Raw genomic sequence first — 18,636 nt, forward strand, 5'->3', positions numbered from 1 at the left:
CCGTTGACTCCCCCCAATTTTAGACACGCCAGCTGCGTGTCATCCACGCAGGACTGTCTTTTCTTCTCCTTCCTTTCTGTCTCCTCCCGAGCTCCCCTTAGAAAAATCAATCTCATCTTCGTTTCCGGTCAAGCGCATAAAGTGGAGTATTTCCCCAAAGCCACCGAATCCTCCGTATGAGGGGCAGGATTCACCGAGTCGATGCCTGTGACAAAGAGGAGCTTGGGAAATGGCGGGCTGATTATCGCACACGGCACCATCGGCCTGTTTTTCTGCTGAGGGCCCTGCCCACGTAACACCCCAAAGACGGGGAGCTTGCCTCTGTCAAAGCTGGCATAAGCACACCTCAGTTTATAACCAAGATTCTTAACGGATGCGGATGGCGCCCCCAGGGACAGCCGGCAACGTCAAAAGACATTCCTGGTTGTCACCGCCTGGCACAGACGCGCTCCTGGCTTCCGGTGGCATCGGGCCCTACACACGGCTGAGCACCCACCACGCCCAGGGCAGCCACGGACACGGAAAAGAACCTTCAGCTCGGCATCGGCGGAGCCGAGGTCAGGAAACCTTGTGCTGTGAGAAAGACACGTTCCTGCAAACTCTCCCACGGAGGTCAAATCGTATTTTCAATGGGATCCAGCACTTACTAGCTCGACAAGTGTCCTAACACGACTTTCTGTAAGACATTTCAATGATCTTCTACTCATTACAGTTTAATAGCGTTCATCTGTGGTACAGAAACTTGTATTTGTCAACACACACACTCACAGACACACACTGAAAGGGCATAGGTCGCTATTTCTAGCAAGATCATTCTTCCGAGGTAGGGGGGCAAATTCATTCTTGTACTTTGCTCTTGGAGCGACATGGCGAAGGTGTGTTAGGTTTTCAGGTACACAGCCGGGCACCCAGAGGATGCGGGACTGACTCTCTTGTTGGAGGAAGAACTAAACTCAGGCACAGAACCGGCCCGTGTCCCCTGGGGTGGGGGTGGGGGGCGAGGGGAGTGAGGCGGTGTTGGTGCAAGGGCACAGAGTGCCAGTTAGGAGATGGGTAAGTCGTGGGGGTGACAGTAACAGTGAGTTCTGTGCGGGCCGACTTGAAAGTTGCCCGCAGAACAGGCCTTAAATGTTCTCGCCACAGCCAAGAAACCACCACCCTGGAGCGAGATAAAGGTGTCAGCTGGCAGCTGGCAACGGTCTTCATTTCGGTCATGCTTATACCGGCCCACGAAACATGTCCGAGTGTCCCAGGGTACATGCAACATGCAACATGTAATTTGGTGACCCGTGAGGGGACCCCCGGCAGCCCTGGTAGGGTGAGTGGGTGACCGGTGATGGGACAAAAGGCCAGCGGCCAAGCCGCTCTCTGTCTGCACCTGCTCAGTTTCTGAGTGTCTGTCGGGCACCAGCCTGGGGCAGGGCCAGGAACCCCGGAGGGCACCCCGCCCCCCTGCACACACCTGGGGCATCTACCAAGCTTTCCTCCTGGGGCAGGCACCACCTCAAGCCCCAAGCCCCACTCTCTGGGAAACTGGCAAAGTCAGACAACCCTGCACGCCACGCCTCTTCCTTCAAAAATAACCCGAGCACCTCATTTTGCTGATTCTGTAACCTACTTTCGCCCAGGATGAAAGAAACAGCAGTTTCTTCCACCGGAATTTGCATGGCAAGAAGGTGGAGAGGGAGACAGAGCGACGCAAAGCCGTTCGATAGGCAAATCAAGTTACCGCTGCACCACAGACGGGGCATGATTTAGTCCACGGCTGCAAGATGATTTCTGATGTGCCCCAGGTTGACGCCGAACAGACTGAGGCGGGGCTGACCATCTGACATGTGGAAGAGATGGGGTGCCTATGTTTAAAAAAAAACGGCCCGACCATTTCAGTGCAATGCAAGGAATGCCCAGTGCACTGCTCTGAATTCTTGGGGCTGTAGTGAGAAGGATTCTCGTTGGATTTTTGAGATGGATTCTTGGGGCTCTAACGAGAAGAGGGTTAAGATCAATCCCGGAAATGATTCGCACACCCCTTAGTTGCTGCCCGAGTGACGACCGGGTCCCCCACATCCCTTCCTCCGTGTCTGTAGTTTTTGCATGTACTTGAAATGTTTGACAATCACAATATTCCCTGAGGTTTCAAGTACCCACACAAGTGTTTCTTAAGAGGACACCAAAAAAGGTTTAGGAACCAAACAGCATGAAAACTAGACAAAAAAAAAAAAAATAAGGAACGCCACAACAACAAAGAACACGGAATTCTCACGGAAGGATCTGGAAAGACGTTATAGGATCAAAACTGTAGGAATAGTCGAAAGATCAAAAAAGTAAAGAATGATTCACCAGGCATGACCTTCGGAGAGAATTAATCGTGAAAAATGCGATGCTCGTGAAGATTTGTAAGAATCCTGAGTGACTTCTGCTGTGACATTTTGGAAAACGTCATCTTCAAAATGGTATCACTGCAGATAGATGCAGAAGTAAATATATTATAGAGACATAAAAATACAAAAGCAGTGATCTGAATATGGATATATTTTGAGTACAAATACAGGTAAGTACAGTATGACATACATATAGTCCTAGATATCATAGTTATGATATCGATAATTATCGTGAATTCAGTGTCCAATCGTCAGACACTGAAATCCATGGAGATGTGATTTCTAGAGATATATACACTTATTACACATAATATAGATACAGAAAGGGTAGACGTAGATCGATAACGACCATCTGTGTTTAAAATATTCACAAAATTGGTACCAGAAGTCACATCAATTATTTAGGGTTGCACAATGGCTTGTGCGATGATGAGTAACGTTGAGTCGAAATTTCGACAGTTCCTTTCATACACATTTTTACCTTGCAGGAAAAAAAAAAAAAAAACACTGTCTCCTAACAAGCTCCTTGAAAGGCCACCGTGCAACTCAGTGACTTATTCCTAAAAAGGACCCGGTTCCCAGAGCCGCAGAGAGGGTGCCTCTGGAGACACGCGCCCGCGATACCCGCCCGTGTCCACGTCAAAGTTTTCCGTTACAGCCAACACCATCGTGGTAAGAGAATGAGACCGCTTTTAAACCACCAAGGACTACAGCAGGGGGGGAGTCTGCATGATGACCGGACCGCGGAAGGAGAGTGAGAGAGGGTACAGGAGGGATTAACGGTGGTGCCCCCAAATTAAAACCGAACTGCAAAAACAGGGGAAAGATGGGAGGAAGGAATCCAGCCTTGGGAGTTCTTCCCCCCAGTTACTGTTTTTTTCCTTCTGAGACGATGCAACAAGCTACACCGCGTATTGACGCAATGTTAGTGCGAGGGACCTTGTCTATTACCCAGGTTGACATTGTCAATCCACCAGGCTGACTCAGGGAACCAAAGCCCCTTAAATGGTGGGAAAAAACAGACCCTCTCAGGTGTGCGCAAGTCTGAGACAACCATCCGAAATTCTACAGTCTCTGAGCCTTCGAGGTGTTGTCGGTGGCCTCAAAACGCGGACATCTTGAGAAACTTTTGCCTGCTGACTGTAACTAGAGACCGTGGGAAATGGCTGCCGGCTACCTTCTATTAGATATGTGTGTGTGTGTCTATACATGGAACTCCATTGTTTATTGGAGCAAAGCAGTGTTTTATATATTTATTCACTCACAGGATTTCCTAAAGTGAAAATCCACGTTTTACAAGTACAGAGTTTGTCAAGCATTTGAAAGTATATCCAGCCACATAAAAGTGACACATGAAGAATCCTACTCAATTTCCATAGGAATGTTTCTTTTCCATTCCACAACTCATCATCTTCTTCTTGTTTTTTTTGGTTTTGTTTTTTTTTTTTTTTTTTGCCTTTTCTTTGTACTCCTCTCTCCCGATTTGCTGGTCCATCCCTCCAGCTACAGCTGGGTACCTTCCTCTCCCCTTCAAGATTTTCGGGACCTCTGGGTTCGAGGCATTGCAATGCCTTGACCTTGAAGAAAGCCACGCGGGAAGACAGGAAGGAAGGAGGGGGCGACGGGGGAAAGGATGCCTACCTGAAAACAGGAAGGGACGATTTACACAAGAACTCGGGGCCCTCACAACGTTCTGAGGAACATTCACCTGGGCAGGGGTTCTTGACAACAGTTGGGCAAACATGCCCAACTCACATTTGTATCTGTGGCACTCAATCCACCTGTGAGCCTGTCACTAAATACAGAACATGCTCCACCAAAGCCAGGAACAAACCCTGGGGCCGTGTGGCTCAGCTGGATGGAACACCATCCCGTAAACCGAAAGGGCACCGGTTCCATCCACGGTCAGGGCACATATCTGGACTGTGGGTTCAATCCCCAGTCCGGGCACATAGGAGACACAACCAATCCATGGTTCTGCCTCGCATCGATGTTTCTCTCCCTCTCTTTCTCCCTCCGTTCCCTTCTCGGCCAAAATAAACAGACAACCTTTTGAAAACATGTTTCCTAGAAAAGGTGATGAGTGAAAGAAGGGACGTGAACAACAACTTCCTGCTGGAGGAAGATGCTCGTTTCCAGAAAAAAAGAGAAGTATACCTTAGCCAGCGAGTCTCCTTCTTGCCAACGCCCGGGAGCTGCACCCCTGAACCTGCCGTGTCCATGGCGCGCGCTGACGCCCTGCACAGAGGTGCTTGGAGAAGTTCCATCGGCCGCACCATCGTGCCCCCCGGGGGTAGGGACGGCACCACGGGCTGCCTCGGTCTCTTCCCTGCGGAGCTGCACGCCCCTCGGAGAGATTCCGCCTTACACTCCAGCAGCAGAAGATGCCTCCCCGTCTGGGCAGGATGGACATGTGGCCCCAGGTCGGTCCCCACAGATGGGAGAGTGGCCAGAGGCTCATCAAAGCTCTGGAAGGATCCACTCATCGTTTCCCCGAGTTCTGCCATACGCCTGCTTCTCCAGAAACAGTCACGACTTTTCCCGGGCAAGTGGATGTCAAGGGCAGACACCGGGGACCAGCCTGGACATTCTAACCACGCAGCACAGTTTCTTTGCTGAAAGGCACAACCAACTCCCTACCCATCAGCTTGTCTGACTGCCTGTCTGCCTACTGTACGTATCATACATTTACATTGTGTCAGATCTCTACACGAACGTTACACATTTAGAGTGACTCGGGATATAGGTTATGCATTTGTATACAACAATAGGCAACATTAGACTTCATCATCGTGTTTACGTAACAATTATAGAGCGGAACAAATTGTATCCGCGACATAGAAAAAATCTCGCCAGGAAGTCTGACACAGACTCCGTTTTGATGATAAAGGCTTTTTTTCTTTTTCACCCATTCCGTCAGTTGCACATAAATGCAGCCCCAGACCTGCGCAGGGTGTCCAGTATCAGTATGAAAACAATGGACGTGCAGTAACAGAGCCCTCACTGCGGCTATTTAAATGAAATGGAGTTAGTTCAGACACTGAAGGCTTTCTAGCAACAATCTGGCAATGAAACCACCTGATGGATGCGATGGGCCTTTAAACCTCGTCTGTCTGCACGCTGGGAATGCGTGACCCTGTTTCTGAAGCGTCCACACACCGGCACCCCTGGACACAACACCCTCTCCCGTCCACTCTCCCTCCCTGGGGGTCAGCAGGGATGCCGCACGTCCCGGGATGCCCTGCACCTCCGCGGTGCAGGTGTCTTTAGAAGGCAAAGGCCCCCTGACAGGAGTGAGGGAGATGGAGAGCATGAAGGGACTATTGTGCATTCTTCAACTCTCCCGGCTCAAGCGTCCGGTGTTTACCGCTGTGACTGCTGGGTCTGTCTCCAGGGCTGAAGCAGGAGCCAGCAGGTTGGAGGGGAGCAGTCCCCCGCCCTCACGGAGCCCTGGGGCCGGGACAGGAAGTCTGGCCTCTCTCCTATCAGGCACACAAAAGGGTTATGAGTTTAGCCTTTTCCAAAGAGAGCAGTCGGTTCCTGTAAACACGGTCAGACGGCCCTCCCTGGGACAGAGCCATGGCCCGCGCCGGCGCGTAAGGAGGGCAGTGTTGTAGCACACCTGCCCTATGGGTTATTCCACCGCAGTACATGCAGGGGACAGGACCTTGTGAGCGAATACCGCTCCCACGACAAAAGGGAGCTTCCAGGGAACCGACAGGCAACGGACACTCGCCCCCAAACACACACACACACCCTCTACTCAATCTCGTTGCTGACCAAGGTGCTCGCCTTCCCAGGGGGCACACCGCAGGGGCACCCCAGGCCACCTCCACGCCAAACATGTCAATGGCAGATAGGTCTGGTAAAATGACGGGGGGGGGGGGAGTAAGAGAGAACAGCAAAGGCAACCTCACATTCTTCCTGCTGACAGTTGGAGTTTTTCTGCTTTGCGAGGGCGCGGGGCCGAGGCGGAGGAGAACGTTTCAGGCAAGAAATGGGCAGGTGTTGAGAGTCACCAAGGGCTCAAAGGCCCGAGGGCACCCCTGAGCGACCCACAAAGACAGGGAACAATGACATTTCGTTTCTTCCGGGGCGCCTGTTTTTCTGTTTTGCGTCCCACCCCATTCTGAGAGGGACGCTTCTTTTTAAGGAGGGAAAATCCTGGTCTCCACCACCCCCCACGCCACCTTTCCAAGGCGCAAACTCTGAGACCCCAGCTGGCTCCCCGCCCGAGTGTCTGCCGTGGTCCTGACCCACACCCTGTGTGGTGCTGAAATACGAAACACAGAACAGGGTCCCTTCTGTACCCCCCCCCAACCCAGCAAGAAAAATGAGACAAAATGTGCAGTCCTCTCCCATCACTCCANCACACACCCTCTACTCAATCTCGTTGCTGACCAAGGTGCTCGCCTTCCCAGGGGGCACGCCACAGGGGCACCCCGCAGGGGCACCCCAGGCCACCTCCACGCCAAACGTGTCAATGGCAGATAGGTCTGGTAAAATGACGGGGGGGGGGGGAGTAAGAGAGAACAGCAAAGGCAACCTCACATTCTTCCTGCTGACAGTTGGAGTTTTTCTGCTTTGCGAGGGCGCGGGGCCGAGGCGGAGGAGAACGTTTCAGGCAAGAAATGGGCAGGTGTTGAGAGTCACCAAGGGCTCAAAGGCCCGAGGGCACCCCTGAGCGACCCACAAAGACAGGGAACAATGACATTTCGTTTCTTCCGGGGCGCCTGTTTTTCTGTTTTGCGTCCCACCCCATTCTGAGAGGGACGCTTCTTTTTAAGGAGGGAAAATCCTGGTCTCCACCACCCCCCACGCCACCTTTCCAAGGCGCAAACTCTGAGACCCCAGCTGGCTCCCCGCCCGAGTGTCTGCCGTGGTCCTGACCCACACCCTGTGTGGTGCTGAAATACGAAACACAGAACAGGGTCCCTTCTGTACCCCCCCCCAACCCAGCAAGAAAAATGAGACAAAATGTGCAGTCCTCTCCCATCACTCCAAAAAACAAAACAAAAGAATAAAATAAAATAAAATAAACCCACCACCACATCAAATCCATAAGCAAGCAAAACCAGACACGGAACGGGACCCTGGATGAGAGGGAGGCGGTGGTGGATACCTGCAAATATCTGAAATAGTCACATTCACAGACTAAATGAGGACAATGGCGGTTGCCCCGGGGCGGGGGCAGGAGTGAGAGGAAGTGAGAGTTGGGAATCGAGGGCTATCAGGTTTCAATCAAGGAGGATGAGAAGTTGCAGGCATGTGCTTCCCACATCATACCTAGACTCGACAACTCTGTGAAGCGGTATAGGCCCTACCCTATGTGAAGGGGTATAGGCCCTGGCTGGTGTGGCTCAGTGGACTGAGCACTGGCTTGTGACGCAGTGGGTCGCCGGTTCGATTCCCAGTCAGGGCACCGGCCTGGATTGCAGGCCAGATCCCCAGGAGGGGGCGCCCAAGAGGCAGCCACGTATTGATGTTTCTCTTCCTCCTCTTCCCTCTCAAAGAATAAATAAAATCTTCGAACATCATGTGTTAAGAGGACAGATCACCTACTACGTGCTCTTACAACAGCGAACCAAATAGAAACACACGTTTTGGGTGATGACTTCACGACCCCGGGCTTCCTCATCCAATCAGGGCTTATGAGCCTGTGGACACCGAGGTGATCACCGATATCAATACACAGAAGCAAGTAGGTCTGATTTTGTAACAGAGAAACAGTGCTCCAGGACTATGACAAAGCACTACTTTTATCACAGACTTTTCCATGAAGCCACCCACACGGAGCTCGGGGTTATTTCCCACATTTCCAGACAGGCGTGGACAGGCTCTCCTTTTGAAAGCCCCGGTGCTGAGAGAACGATTTCTCTCCCCGAGACGGACTCCAAGGAGGCCTGCCAGGGTTCCTGCTCCCTCACTTCCTTCCTAAATTATACCAGGATCGATTGAAAGCAACCTTGTCTTACTACATATGTCTTTTTGGTCGGGGTTCGGTTGAGTTATTCGGGGAGAAGGCAGGTGGGTCGGACCGGACCAGAGTAGCGCCTCCGTCTTGAAAGCGACGGCCCCGTGTCCACAGGTCGGTGGCTCTCGGGTGCCTCACAAACACCTGGGACAGGTGAACGCAACACCAAACAGCTGACGTTTGAAATCAGCGCCTCGGCTGGGCCCGCTCGCCTTCCAACCACGTGCGGAAGTTTTGAGTTTTTAATTCACGTTTTGTTTAATAAAACCATCACAGAAGGAAATCCCTCTCTCGTCTATATTCATTCAAAGCCATGGAGGTCCAAGGTCTGGGTGGTACCTGCTCTTTCTTCCGTTCCTTTGTGCTGTTCCGTCCTGCCCCCCCCCAAAATGAGGCGGGGCTTCCTGTCCTGCCATTCACTCGGCCAAGAACAGTGGCCCCTTTGAAAGACCCAATGGGGGTTGTTTAGAGAAAGATGACAAAACCGGAAAATATTCATGGCGCCAGTGGCCCGTCAGGGATTATTACACTGACCCACGTGACCTCACTGGCCCGCAGTCCCCACACACTCCCTCCTGGAATGAAGCAGCGCTGAGCGTTTCATTCCACACCGGTCGCTGCATAGTTGAACACCTCTCTCTGTGCTACACAGAAGGCCTCGCCCACCTCGGAATTCTGCTCCGTAATGAAAGAGCATATGAAGTCTCTCTTCTGGAAAGAGAGTTTCCAGAAAGAAAAAGAGAGAGAGAGAAACTAGGACAACTGATTTAAACGAAACCCGGGACACACTTTTTCCCCCGCCTTCCAGAAACCATCGAGTCTGAGTTCCATACTCCAAATGCGCTCCTTCCAACAGACTGTCGCCTGCCTCCAGTCAGCTGTCCCCCACTCTGGCACTTGCGTATGTTTAAACCAGATCAGTGTGGGAAGGAACGAGAGGACTCACAACATGGTCCCGTCGGTTTCCAACACGCGGCTTCAGTGGGAGAAAATAAACGTGATCCGCGAGCGGCACTGTGGACGATGCCGAAGCGAGCCTGAGCCACCACGCAGCTTTCGGACTTTGTGGGCAGGCTAAGCCAAGGCCATCTCCCCAGGTGGCAGAGGGGGGCCGCCTGACCTTGCGTAGGGTTCTGCGCGTTCGGAGGCACCAACGCACTAGATTCGGAAGAGTTCCCAAACAGAACCCCCTGCCCCGGAGCATTCTGAGAGTAAGGCGAGGTGACTCGCGTGGGCTAACCCAGTCTCGCCCCCGAGCCCCAAACAGAAACTTCCCACCCATGACGACAAGGCAAGTGAAGTTAAAAGGCCAAGTCCAGAAATATTTTTCAAAAATCATATACGTATCTTAAGTCTGTGGTCCAAGCCAAAATAAAAAATAGGTAAGGAAACAAACTTCGAGCACGCTCAAGTGTATATTCCCTTGTCAGTGGAATGATGGGATCGACCTTACAGAGCACGTGGTCACGGAAGCATCTTTTCTAGCCTTAGATTCGGGGGTTGCCATCAGCTGGATGGCTGCTGCCGTCTGGGCCCACTGTACCGTTCACCCTGATTTTCTTTCGGAAACAAGGAAACACAAAAGGACGGGGACAATCCTTCCGCCCCAGAACGACACGTCCACGCACCCGAGAAGGAGCGTCAGACGACAGGCCCGGCGATGGAAAACCCACCAGCGAGAAATCCCGGCACGAAACCCTCCCGTTTTCAAAACACGGAGGTGAAAATTATTCTCAGGGGGCCTGCAGGCGGTGATGTCAAGCCGGTGGGGTGGGTTCCCACTCCCTCCGGGTGGCCGGGCTCGTTTCCTGAAACACCCAGGAAGACGCCCTTGAAAGTGGCCAGAGACAGGTGTGTGCACACAGGCTGGGCCGACACCCGCGCTGAGGGTGTGGGTGTGGCAAACAATACGATCGCCGGTGAATGAATAAATAATAATATCAGAGTCCACGCCGTGTTTCCCGGGCTCCCAGCTGCCCAGCTACCTTCGCCCGCCCCAGTTTGTATGTGTTCCCCTGCGTTTCCTTGGGTAACAGAACACTGAGCTTGCAACCTAAAAAAAAAAATATATATATATCGATGCACCTGTTTATATAGACAGGCAGAGGCCTTGGCGAAATTCTCACGTTCTTAATTTGGGGACAGATTTCAAATATGAGGATTTTTTTTTTTTTCTGGAATGAAGGCGTGCATGCCAGCGGGAGCCATTGGCCCACCCCACCCCCAGCCTCCAGCCCTCGCGGCACAGGGACACGTATGCTGACCATTGGGAGGGTGGCGGGTCACTTCTGCCCACAGCCACCTAAAGGCATGGAGTCATTCTCCACTCCCCAGGCCTGCCCACGGCACACATCTCGGAAAACTGCACCAAAAAAGGGCAGACTTCGGGATCGGGTCTCCAGGCTCCGCACATCCCCCGCCCCTCCAACCAGGCAGCTCTCTGAGCAGCTGACTTTGCTTAGTCGTGATGGAAAGTCAGGTTTCTTTGCACGCCGAGCCCAGTGAGTCCTATTCTGCAGCCCAAAGAGGTACCTGCCCCAAATGTCTCAGGCATGCTTTCGCACGTCCCCTGCAGAACGCCGGCACAAACTGGAAATGCTGCTTCCTCGGGGTGCCTGGGGTGGCCCCAAACTTTTTATTCCTCTTCTCCCTCTTTTTCCACCCCTTCGGGTCCCCTCAAATCCCGGGGAGTGCTCACCCGAAGGGGGGAGCTGGCTCGCGCCCCCTCCCGTTAGAAAACAGTCGAAGGCAACGCGCTCTGGGTGGTGGATCCCCTTCAAAAAGCATACGATCTGAGTCCATGAACCAGCACCGCCCCCACCCCACCCCCGTAACTGACCAAATACAAGAAAAAAAAGCCCCAAATCGCATCCAAAGAAGAATCCATACTACCACCTTGTGGATTCTGCTCGCAAAAACAGCACCTGCTTATTATTAGTTCGGTAGCCCCCGCACCCACCAGCCCTCACCCCCCATTTAAGCTGGTTCCAAGGGACACATTGGGATCAGCCGTCGCCGCGCGCCCCAGACTCGGGCGGGCACCGGGTTTCGGGCGTTACGCGCGCACCCCGCGCTGGCGGCAGCTGCAAGCCAGGGCGCATGGCGCGGCCACCCCACCGCCACCCACTGGACACCCCACCCCCGACTGCCTCCTTGTACCCCCTCCGCCGCCGCCAGTCCCGAAATAGCAGCCTATAGTGCCTCCAAAAATAAAGAAAGGCCCCCACCTGCGGGTCCGGTTTCAGAAGAAGGAGTCAGAGAATAGGAAACCCGTAACCAGAAAAAAAAAAAAAAAAAGCAAAAGAAAAGAAAGGGATAAAAAAAGGCCCCAGGAAAGGGGCCGGCGACATGCACAGCACGTCCTCCCGGGCCCTCGCCCTCCAGGCGAGACATCCGTTCCCACGGTGGTCCCGGCCAGGCCACGGGGCTGCGGGGGCCGGAGGGACCCCCGGCGGCCGCCCCCGCCGCTCCGGGAAGAAAGGGCGCTGTGTCTCGCGGGGAGCAGGCGCCGGAACGGAGCTCCAGGGCCCAGGACTGCGCACCGCACGGGGCCCCAAAGCCCGCGGCGCAAACCCCAAGGGCCAGCCCGAGACCCCCGCGGGGGGCGGGGGGAGGGAAACCAGCTTACCACTTCTCTGAGGGGTGAAGCAGCTGGGGCAAGTCGGGGGCGAGAGCGCAGAGGCCGGGGGTGTCCAGGAGACTAGAAAGCGAGTGCGCCCCGGGAGGCGGCTGGCGTCCGGGAGAGCGGAGGGGGAGGAAACAGCTGCGGCGGGGCGCGGGCGCAGGCGGAGACCTCCACCCCTCCTCCCGCCGCTGGCCCCGGACCCCCGCATCCTCCGCCCGGCGGCACCTCCCACTCCACCCGCACCCCACTCGCGCTTCCGCAGGTCAGGCCGCGGGAGCGCGGGCGCAGGTCGGGGAGGGGGGCCGCCGCCGCCGCCGCCGCAGCCTTGGGGAGAGGGCAGGACTCAAGTTCACTTGCTCTGAGGGGGGGTGGGCCTCAAAGCCCCTGGCCCATCCCCACCGCCCCCCGCCCGAACGCTACGGGTTTGGCTGCTTCTGGCTCTCGCATCTTCCCGCTGGAATAAGAGGCGGCCGAGACCAGCCGCGCAGAAAGGCGGGTGTCTTAGGGGTCCAGGATGCCATCGGCCGGGGCAAAGCATTGGCGAGGGTGGGGTGGGGGAGGACCTTAGGAGCGCGGGACAGCACACAGCTTGGGGCTGGGAGGTGTTTGTCACGTTGCCCAAGGTCCTGGCGCCGGTCCCACGGGCTGGAACTGACTACCCAGCCCCCAGCCCCCGCCAGGGGCAGGGGACCGGCCGGTCGTGCGGTCCGTAGGCTCTGCTCTCGGGCACCCGGGCCCTCTGTGGGCGCCGGCGGGGGCCCGCATCCCCTGAGAAGCCCGGCTAGCCCGCAGCCTGCAACTTTGTGGTCCTCCGGAAACGCGGGCAGGTCGCGACCGGGCTGCGCGCCCGTTGGAAAGCGCCAGGCCAGACCCCAAGGCTTCCAAAAAAGGGAAAAAAGCACAACCCCCCACCCCCGCGCCTTCTGCCGCCGGCCTCTCCCCCAGCCCACGCGCACGAGGAAAGGGGGGCAGGCAGCCCGCTCCCCAGCTTTGCAGGGACAGCGCTAAGCCACCGAGATGTCGTCTCCGCCCCCCCCCCGCCCCCCGCCCACCCCAACCCCCACCCCCGGGTCTCCGGCTTGCCCGGGTCCCCAGCAAAGCCCAGCCAGGTCTCTCATCAATCACGTGCGCAATTCCGTGCCTCACACAAGCCCTCCTCTGATCCCAGGCACCAGAGAAAGGGGGGTTGGCGGGGGGAGGATCGCTGGATGCAACCCCAGCCGAGCCTGTTTTCCTGGTTCCTGTGTGGTTAACCCCCCAAAAAGCACCCCGGGAGGCAGGAGCCGACGACAGCTGCCTCCAAGCAGAAGGAGGGGGAGCCCCCGGCTGCTCACAGTTTGCAGAAGTCGTCCTGCCGGGTCCACCTGCGGCCCGGGTTTGCAGGGACCTGGTGCCTCCTCCATCTCTCCCTCACTGCAGATGTCTGTCTGCGTGCCGTCCTCTGCCCGGCACACTCTTCTGTTTATGTGTATGGGAGGCAGCGCTACTCTGTAAACACATCACACACGGCCCCGGAGCCTCGCAAAGAGCTGACTGCAGCAAAAGGCTGCCCAGCCGCGGCGGCCCCCGGTTTTATTTTTCAAGTCCAAACAAACAAGCAAACAAACAAACAAACAACAACAAAAAAAAAACCCGGAACATTTCGGTGGCGATGTGCAGAAGCCTGCCCAGACACGCTGCCTGTCCATCTACGTAGGTCCACACTCCCTCCCACACCGAAGAAATGCAGCGACAGATGGGGGAACATGCTGTCCAAATTTCAGAAGAAAAGGGGAAAAAAAAAAAAAATGTCTGATGAATCCAAGCGCAAACGTTTGCAGAGAGATGGATCGCCTTTGGCCGGGCAGCGCATTCGAGTCCCAGTGTTTCAAAGGCTTCAGAAAATAAATAAATAACACGGAGACACATGTGGAAAAAAAACGGCACCTACCTTAGCCGTGGCGAAGCTGCGTCGGCTGACTGTTCTTTTTACGCATCCGGATTTTCCTCGGGGACCCTACCAGGTGCGCGCGGCGAGGATGGATTCCGTTCCAGCTCCTCGGCTTTCTCCAATTCCAACTGGACTCGCGCCTCCAAAGGAATGCGAGGACCACCCCACCCCCCCGCCGCCCCCAAGACACGGCCAGGGGCAGGAAATTCGTGGTTGGGGTCGCCGGGAGTCCCGGGGTCAGGAATTGAACGCAGCCCGGTCGGCAGGGGAAGGGCAGAGCGAGGTCTGAATGAGACCTCCGTGCTGGAGACACACGGTCCGGGCGGCGAGAAAAGGCGAGATGGCAGCGAGTGGTCCCGAAGCCTCCCTGCTCCCCCTGCGCGATTGGACCAAACTGAATGAAATTCAGGAAGCTAGCAGCCAATAGATGCCCGCAGTCGGCCCATCGCTACAGAAACCCGGCCGCCGCCAGCAGCCTCGGGAAAGAGCAGCTAATCCCGGCGCAAACCAGCTGGAACCCAGAGGTCCCGCTGCCCGGGCGGCGGAACAGGTGAGCGTCACGCGGGGCCGCCGGGCCGGGGGCGCGCAGGCCAGCCTGCTCCGGAGCCTGTGCGCCCTGCGCTCTGCACCAAGCGCCGCCGCCGTGCAACACTGGCAAACATCTTTAACTCTTTCGGGCCGCCTCCGCAGCAGGGCCCGGCCCGGGGAGCTGTGCGGGCTGGTCAGGCTGACCCCGGCTGCTCTTCCTGGACCTTACTGTGATTTTTTTTCGAATATTCGAAGCAATGCTACCCACTGGGGAGGGCAGCTAAATGAGCGTAAACATCCACAAAGGACAAACACCTACCACTCTCACGCCCAGGTGCCGAGTGAAGGTGTGTGGGTTTTTTTCTTTAATACTCAAGAACATCTTTCCGTTGCTCTTAGAGAAAGGGGGAAGGAGGGAGAAAGAGAGGAAGAGAGACACATCCATGTGAGAAAAAAGCATCTATTGCTCCTCTTTCCTGCACGCCCTGACCGAGGACCTAACTCACAACCCAGCGGGGTCCCCTCAGGGCAGAACAACCCCGATTGAGCCACACAACCATGCCTCCTCTGCTCATGCTTTTGGTTTGTTTGTTTGTTTTCTTACCCGCTGATGGCTTTTTGATCCGTGAAATACAGGCTGTGTGGCGATCTGTGGTCGGCCAGTGGTGTGCCAACACCCCTCTTGATTTGGGGGGTCCAGGAGTTGACCTTTCCCAGTGGACATCACGTGTGCTGAGACGGCCTCACAATTGTCATTGGGTTGGAAAGAACCCGCCCGGTGTGGGCAACGCGTGACGTCCCTCGTCCATAAACAGGCGGACACGGTGTGGTGTGGTGGCGATGGGAACACAGGTTCTGCGCGGAGACGGCTCGGGCTGCGATGGCGTAGGGCCACGGGCGTGCGTGGAAAGCCTTTGTCCCAGCCGCTGCTTCGGGGAGGTGGAGAAACCAAACATCATCCCCACCACCATGTTGTTCTGGAGGGAGGTTAACAGAGGACTCGACGGGCCAGACACTTCCAACGCGTGTTGGCTTTCCTCACAATTATTTCCCAGGCCCACCCATTCGTTTACGACGGAAGGTCGTGTCCCCTTCCTGCTGGACCCTCCCACAATTCCTTCTGCATTTAAGATGCACGCTTAGGCGCCCAAGCCGGTGTCAATACTCGCTGTGACGACATGATATCGCAGTTTCTCACGAGTTTTGAGAGAAGGAATCTTGGGGGACGTGGCGAATAAGGGGGGCAACGGGGCTCGTGCCACGTCCCACGCCTGCCTTCGCTCCGTGGGCCTCGTTGGGAAGCCCGCGGTGTTCTGTGTGTCTCAGGGAATAGCCGTGTTCAACAGGCGTGCACTATGGCTCTCTGGTGGGCTTCCTGGGGTGATTAAAGGAGATATGATGTATAAACACACCCTTTATGGAAAAGAGGCATACCAGAAAATGCATATATGCAATGTGGAAGAGATGCATGTTTTCTCCAAGTACACATTTTCTTCTACTTAAGAACCAGTAACATGATAGTTTTGTTGATAATCTCCCCAGACGTCCCTAAACGTTCCGTTCCCGTAGCAGTGGCACACAGCAAGATGGAGGCCAACATCTTGTCGATGGAAACACACATATCCCCCCGTGTACGGTTCAGAAAGAGACCGCACGTGAACGTCGGCGCGTACAGCAGCCCAGAACGTCAGCGCCAGCGCTGTCTTCCCGCTGAGAGCGTCTCACTGTGGGCGGATGACGTCCCCCACGGGTCTGACTACCAGGAAGACAGTGTCTGAGATGAAGCGGTTTTGACTAAGAGTGCAGAGGGGCGGGAGTCCCAGATAATAGGCAGGACCCCCAAGCTCAGGGTGTGGCCCATCTCGGACACCACCCACGTAACTGATGAAAGAAGCCCTTGGTCTGCAGGGGCCGGACGCTGACCACAGCAAGGCTTCTTGGACGGCTCTCTGGCCTCCACGGTCCTTCGGGAAAGCACGTGGGTTTCAAGACCGCAAAGGAATATTGATTTCACATTGGCCGCTTCAAGGAAAGTAAATTCACTAATAGCTCATATTTTTAAACTCACGTTGAAACTGGGGTTCCTTATACTAAAAAAAAAGATAACTAATACAATATCTTTTCTCTCCCCTCTCTTTCTCTTCACTTTCTTTTTCTTCTCTCTTGTCAGCCCCAGGTCCAGGGTGACACACAGGTGACTTAACCGAGAAGGCCCGTGTGCATTTGAGAAGGGATGACCTCTGAAAACTGTGTTGTGTCAGGTTCTAGGAGCCGTAACACAGTGACTCTTGGACTCTGCATCGCTGAGAATCATCTTCTTCCTTCTGAAGTCTCACCGGCCTCTGTCAGTCCTAGAAAGCAACACATCACCCATTGTAAAAGGAAGCTCACCGCAGCGCTACAGAAAACAGTGACTTTGGCCCCCGCGGGTGTGGTGCAGTGGGTTGAGTGCTGCCTTGGGAACCAAAGGGTTGCTCCTTCAATTCCCAGTCAAGGTACATTCCTGGGTTATAGGCCAGGTCTCCAGTAGGGGGCGCACGAGAGGCAACCATCCATGGATGTTTCTTTCCCTCTCTTCCCCACCAAATAAATAAATAAATAAATAAATAAATAATCTTTTCAGGAGAAAGAGAACAGTTATTTTGTACGCCCAGCAGTGTGCTGAAAGTGCACGGCAGGTGTGTCCGCTTTTCCGCAGGCATCATCTCACCGAGTTTATTTTTTTGACAATGGAGGAAGGTGGCATTTCCTCTCCGTCACACAGACGAGGAACACAAGCCCTGGAATGGGCGCAAAGGGTGCTTTGCATTTCACGGAGCTCACAGCTCGAGCCACCAGTCCCCATGGCTGGGTCCCCCCCACACACACACGCACACACATGCACACCACCAAGTACTTCTGTGACACCCTCCTGTTTAATGCCTCTGGCACGGTCCTTCCCCACCGGATGTGGCAGCTGATTTCTCGACTTAAGGGCTCCGTCCCGGAAGACCACCCTCCACATCAATGATGATGGCAGGCACCGGTTGTCCTCTGTGCTTCAGACCAGCTCTACGTCAGCTGTCCCCTCCGCGGGATTGATGACATGGGTCAAGCAGCTCCCAGAACTCAGTAGAGCACTTTCCTCGCTAGATCCCTGGTGTGTGACCAAGGACCTTACCCATAACCGAGTGAGGGGAACGGTGGGGCTTCTGTCACCACGGAGTTCCAGGCCGGGGAGATGTGAATGCACTCTGCTCCCCCCATTCTGGAAACTGTGCACCCCCCCCGCCTTGTGTGGGGAATATATGCGGGCTTCAGTGAGGGATGGTGATGATGAAATCCTTGGCCATTGCGGAGGAATTCAGTCTCCAGCTCCCGTCCCCACCTGCATCCGAGGCCACTGGGTGAATTTGCAAGTCCTGACCCCTGTCCCTGCTTGGGTCCCCCGGGGGCAGTGGGTCCCCATCTTGGGTACTTTCCCAGTGAGATCCCAGTCACACAAACAGGTGTGGTGGGAAGGTCGCACTATTGTTCAAAGATCCCCCAGGAAGACCCCTGCTCCAACTTTGTGTCCTTGAGGCGATGGATCTTGGAACTGAAGGCGCAAAGGAGAAGGGACCTGAATGTGGTACCAGCCGATGGGCCGGTGGCTTCTGTCGCACAGGAAGTTCCTAGGGGTTGGGGAGCCGGGAGCCAGGAAGCAGGCACACCGTCGAACCACGTGCTTCGTGTGAATCACAGCATCGCAGTAGTTCGTAAAACCAAGAGCAGGCGTTAGAGAAATTCCTGTTTTCTACACAGGAGCAGAGACAGCAAAAGACAGCCATAACCTACTGGGAAAGAATTCCATTCTTGACAAGAATGACAAGTTACGGTGACAAAGGTCAACCTTGTTCCACTACCCACTTACACCCTCCATAGGGGCGAGTGCACGGGCAAGGGGACAAACATGGGACTGCAGGATGAAGGGCCATGGGCTGGTAAACGCCGACCCAAGTCACAGAATCCATGCGTTGAGGGACAAGAGGTCAAATATTGCTATTTCGTCAGAGAGCATCCGTAGCCACTCACCAGAAGTGAAGGAAAGAAGAATTACTCAACACACAAGGGCTCGGTGGAATGAAATGTACTTTAATGAATGCAAACGTTGGTATATGTCATGGTCCTCAAGAAATTGAGTCTACTTCCATCGTGGAAAAAAATTGCAGGGAACATG

The 18,636-nt window shown here is 54.9% G+C and overlaps 1 protein-coding gene across 3 annotated transcripts in view; it reads right to left on the minus strand.

Moving 5' to 3' along the window:
- Window positions 1–14,372, minus strand: part of NLGN4X (neuroligin 4 X-linked) — a 217,619-nt gene extending 203,247 nt beyond the window's left edge. The window contains exon 1 of one of the 3 annotated variants that reach the window (XM_037027700.1): window positions 13,911–14,372. The gene's annotated coding sequence lies outside the window, so the exon portion shown is untranslated. Of the gene's footprint in view, window positions 1–11,983; window positions 12,216–13,910 lie in introns of those variants that run through there. The other 2 variants (XM_037027703.1, XM_037027701.1) reach the window with 2 other exon arrangements.
- Window positions 14,373–18,636: the final 4,264 nt, after the last annotated feature.

The sequence above is a fragment of the Sturnira hondurensis genome, unplaced genomic scaffold (genome assembly GCF_014824575.4).
Source record: "Sturnira hondurensis isolate 20B ecotype Veracruz unplaced genomic scaffold, ASM1482457v3 Scaffold0019234, whole genome shotgun sequence".
Lineage (NCBI taxonomy): Eukaryota > Metazoa > Chordata > Mammalia > Chiroptera > Phyllostomidae > Sturnira > Sturnira hondurensis.